The sequence below is a fragment of the Myotis davidii genome, unplaced genomic scaffold (genome assembly GCF_000327345.1).
Source record: "Myotis davidii unplaced genomic scaffold, ASM32734v1 scaffold342, whole genome shotgun sequence".
NCBI lineage: Eukaryota > Metazoa > Chordata > Mammalia > Chiroptera > Vespertilionidae > Myotis > Myotis davidii.
In genome coordinates, this window is record NW_006293523.1 from 522,521 (window position 1) to 527,968 (window position 5,448).

The 5,448-nt window shown below is 44.3% G+C and overlaps 1 pseudogene; it reads left to right on the forward strand.

Annotated features, from left to right (window-relative positions):
- The first annotated feature begins 2,592 nt into the window (after nt 1-2,592).
- Nucleotides 2,593-5,211, forward strand: LOC102764088 (annotated as a pseudogene).
- The last annotated feature ends 237 nt before the right edge of the window (nt 5,212-5,448 follow it).

Sequence of the window (5,448 nt, forward strand, 5' to 3'; positions counted from 1 at the left end):
TTAGGCCCGATACCCTGGGGGAGCAGGCCTAAACCAGCAGGTGGACATCCCCCGAGGGGTCCCAGACTGCAAGAGGGCAGAGGCCTGGCTGAGGGACCCCCTCTGAGTGCACAAATTTTTGTGCACCGGGCCTCTAGTATATGTATATTTAAGACTGATGGATAACCATTAATTATAATGTGTACACATATCCATACACACTCACACAAACACATACACAATAATTACTCACCTGAAAAAAATATTAGCAAGTTTTGCATAGAACTAAATTAAGAAAAATATCCTGTTCCTAAATAGGGTTTGCTAAATCATTGCGCAATGACCCCCCCCATGTTAAAATACATTAATACAGTGCATAATATTAGTAAGCAAAAATTTAAAAAAATATTATTGATAGAATTTATTTTCCATTCAAATATTTTAGTAAGGGAAAGCTGATTCAATAAGTTGTTTTGGGATGATTTAGAAAAGTAACATCAGCCAAAACGTGGGCAGGACTTTTCTACCATATTTACCCCAAATCACACAAAATTCTATAATCAAACACGGAAGAATACCTTGTGAAAGTCCTGAAGTCCAGCACACTGTTGGGTTAAAAATAAAATCCAAGATTAGCCACATGTAGGAGGGTAAGAGGAACAGTTTCACTTTACCTGAAGCACAGCTAAGTGCCAGGAGAAACTCTTGGCCAGTGGTTTTGTCCACAGGAAAATGAGTTTGCCAGCGAGTGCCCAGCTTCTCTCGCTGTGCACAACTGTGCCAATGAACCTTACTTTCTTCTTGCCCCAGCCAAAATACTGAGGTGTGCTGCACAACTAAAAGGCAAAGAAGGGTGTGGAGAACAGCAGCCAGGGCTTAAAGATAATTAAAAACATGCAGATCCTAATTGCTTTGAATCTCTGTTAAGAATTCTGCCCATGAACCACTGGAGACACCTCACCTGTGTATCTCTCCAACTGGCCCATGGGCACATCCAGTGCTCCACTTGTCTCACCCACAACCCCCCCGCCCCCCCACACCACCACCACCTCATGGTTAGACCCCCATTTTCTCTCCAAAGAGTAGACAGAGCAAATATGTGCAGACAGCTAGTGAGCATATGCAAAAGCCAGCCTGACTGTAGGACTGGGAGGAAGCACACACACTTGAGCATTTAACTGCATCCCAGGGAAAGCAAACAGCAGGCTGTCAGAACCTGGCTTTGCAGGATCAAGTAAAATCATACATTCTTAAGAATTTCCACCAGCAAGAGGAAGAAGAAATGTGGAGCAGGTATATTTATACGAAGTTTAGAAAGCCTGGGAATTCTTGGCAGGATTGATAGAAGGTGTTTTTATCCTTGAAGTTAATGCTTAAACATTGAATGCAATAGATGACTGCTTCTTCAAATGCAAAGATAGCAACTCAAGACTAAGGAATATAAAAAATTAAGGAATCATAGTATCACCAAAAACCCAATAATATTTCAACAATGGACCCCAAAGAAATAGAGATCAACAATTTGTCTGATAAAAGATCAAAATAGTTGTTTTGGGGAAGCTCATTGACCTCTTAGAAAACAGAAAGGCAATTTAATAGAATCAGAAAAATGATATATGAAAAAATAGGAAGACTGACAGAGAGATAGAAATCATTAAAGGAACTAAATAGAAAATCTTTATGTTGAAGAATACAATGGCTAAAATAAAAGAAAAAGAAAAACAGAGAGAGCCAACAACAGACTTTATCAAGCAGAAAAAAAGAATTTGAGATGTGGAAGACAGGTCATTTGGAACTATGCAGTCAGAAGAGAACAAAGAAAAAAATAATGAAAAAGAATGAAGAAAACTCATGTGAATTTTTATTTACCATCAAGTAAAAATATCTATGTATATTGTAGTCCAAGAAAGAAGAAGAGAAAGAGAACGGGACAGAAAGCTTATTTAAAGAAAAAATGGCTGAGGAATTTCCAAATCTGGAAAAATATTTGGATATCTAAGTTCATAAAGCTCATAAGTCTCCCAAAAGATTCAACCCAAAGACATCTTCCCCAAAATGCATTCATAAAAAAATGTCTAAAATCAAAGAGAATTTTAAAAGCATCAAGACAAGAAAATTCCACACATATGAGGGAACGACCACTTGGTAACTATCAGATTTCTCCGCAGAAACCTCGCAGACTAGAAGAGAGTGGAAAGGTATATTCAAAGTACTGAATGAAGAACAAAAAATACCAGTCAAGAATATTTACATGGCAAAGTTGTTCTTCAGAAATTTAGAGGAGATAAGGGTTTTTACAAATAAAAGCCAAGGGATTCATCACCACTAGACCTGCCTTATAAGAAATACTCAACAGAGGTCTTCAAGCTGAAACCAAAAAATAGTAATTAATAACAGTAAACCTGAAAATATAAAATATGCTGGTAAAAATAGGTATATACTCTATATATTACTGGCATAAAAATAAATACATAGACCAGACTAATGGGAAAGATTAGAGAGTCCAGAATTAAACTCCCACATACACAATTAAATAGTCTCTCTATATAAAGCCAAGCAACCAAAACACGGGAATGACCAGAATGATCGGAACGACCAGAACAACTGGTCACTATGACGCACACTGTGGCAGACAACTGGCCAGATCGGGGGGCCCCATCAGCCCCACCAACCATCTGCGACCCCTCCCCGTGACTGGCCCCATCCCGGATCAGCCCCCCCACCCTGATCGGGGGTGGGGATGACTGGGCCCTCCCCCAGCCGGCCTTGCCTGATCGGCCCCCATCAGAACAGGCCTGCCAGACCCAACCCGTGCACAAATTCATACACTGGCCCTCTAGTATTTGATAAAAGTGCCAAGAGCACCCAACTGGGAGAGGAGAGTCTTCAACAAATGGTGTCGGAAAAACAAAAGCAAAAAATGAAATCGGATCTCTATTTTACATTATTTATACAGATTAACTTGAAATAGACCAAAGCCTTAAACACAAGACCAAATACCATAAAAGCACCAGAAGAAAACACAGGGAAGAAGCTCCTCCACTTTGATCTTGGCATATTTTAGAAATGACACCAAAAGCACAAACAAAACAACCAGTAATCAACATAAAACCTTAAACCATCTGCACAGCAAAGAAAGGCATCAGCAAAATAAAAGACAACCTATAAAATGGGAAAAAAACATTTGTAGCCATATATCTGAGAAGGGATTAATATCCCAAATATGTATTAAAAACTCATACAATTTAATAGCAAAAACACAAATAATTCATTTGAAAATGGGCAAAAAAACCTGAATATATCTTTTTTCCACCCAACAAGTGTCTCCAACATATTCCAGTATATTATTAATACACAAAAGAGAAAAGAAAATAGTGAAAGAGACCTGGGCAAACATAATTTAAAATGGATTTTAAGACAGCATTTATTTCGGCACAGGAGCAACACCACTGCCCTGGGAGCCTCCAAACCTCTCTCTCTGCAGCAGCCTGAGCTGGACCACCAGGGAGGAGCCACTTGGAAGCCCCACAGTGATGTGCTCATTGCCTTCATTCAGACCCAGCAGCTGCATGCATGTGGCCAGCGCTGACATGTTCCTGAAGCACAGGTGCGGCCCTGACATTGACTCATCGTCCATCACAGCTCGGAACACTGGTATCTTCTGGCCCGGCTTCCCGATCAGTGGAGATGTTGAAGGGGCTAATGAATATTATTATTCATTCAGTACTTTGAATATACCTTTCCACTCTCTTCCCGATCAGTGGAGATGTTGAAGGGGCTAATGAATATTATTATTCATTCAGTACTTTGAATATACCTTTCCACTCTCTTCCCGATCAGTGGAGATGTTGAATCACTTTATCAAATGATTAAGTCTGCAATGAATGTGGCTCCTCTGAACTTCTTTCCTGTAACTCACGTGTACCATGCAGAGACCATCAAGAACATGCGCAGCCTCAGAAAGCTTTACTCTTGATCCCGTTCTCTACGGCCTGTTGCTGTGACCCTGGACCCTATAGGACCTGAGATCCGAACTGGGCTCATCAAGGGCAGCAGGACCCCAGAGGAGAAGCTGAAAAAAGGGGCCACTCTCAAGATCACGCTGGATAAGGCATACGTGAGAGTGTGAGGAAAACACCATGTGGATAGACTCCAAGAACATTTGCGAGGTGGTGGAAGTGGGCAGCAAGACCTACGTGGATGGTGGACTTATGTCTCTGAAGGTGAAGAAGAAAGGTGCTGACTTCTTGGTGACAGAGTGGAGAATGGTGGCTGTTGGGGCAGCAAGAAGGGTATGAACCTCCCTGGCGCTGCTGTGGACATGCCTGCCGGCCAGAAAACAACATCCAGGATCTGAATTTGGGGGTAGAGCAGGATGCAGATATCGTGTTGCTCTTTCATCCACAAGGCATCCGATGTCCAGAGTCAGAAAGGTTCTGGAAGAGAAGGAAAGAACATCAAGGTAATCCAAAACATGGAGAACCACGAGGGAGTTCAGAGGTTTGATGAGATTCTGGAAGTCAGTGATGGTTCTCATGGTAGCTCAATGGGGGTCTAGGCACTGAGATTCCTGCAGAGAAGGTCTTCATTGCTCAAAAGATGATGGTCGGGTGATGCATCCAAGCCGGGGAGCCTGTCATCTGTGCCGCGCAGGTGCTGGAGAGCAGCGGGTCTTCCCGGGGCTGAGGGCAGTGATGTGGCCCATGTGGTCCTGGATGGAGCCGACTGCATCATGCTGTCTGGAGAGCCGGACATGGGGGACCAACCCTGGAGGCTGTGCGCATGCAGCACCTGATGGCGGGTGAGGCAGAGGTGGCATCTACCGCCTGCAATTATTTGAGGAACTCTGCCGCCTGGAGCCCACTCCCCACAGACGTCGCTGCCTAGGGCGCTGTGGGGCCCTTTTTCAAGTACCCCAATGGGGCCATAATTGTCTTCACCAAGCCTGGCAGGTCTGCTCACCAGGTGAGCAGGTACTCACCAGTAGCCCCCTCATTGCTGTGACCTGTAATCATCAGACAGCTCTCCAGACTCACCTGTACCGTGGCATCTTCTCTGTGGTGTATAAGGGCCCAGTGCAGGAGGCCTGGGCTGAGAACTTGGCCCAGTGGACCTCCGCGTGAACTAGGCCATGAATGCTGCCAAGGACCAAGGCTTCTTCAAGAAGGGAGATGAGGTCATCGTGCTGACTGGGTGGCATCTGGCTCAGGCTTCACTAACGCCATGCTGTAGTGCCTGTGGAGTGCCCCTCATTCAGCCCCCTCTCATCTCCTCCCCACAACCCATCCCTTAGGCCAGCAATGAGGGTAGAGTGCACTTGGGGCTGCCCTGTGGCACTGGTGGGCTGGAACACCAACGAAGAAGATGGATGCCTCTGTAAACATGGCCATTTTTAAATCCTGCTGAGGTGAGGTAGCCCAGAGCCAGGCTGCCCATCTTATGGCCCCACCCACGCAACAGGGGCAGGGT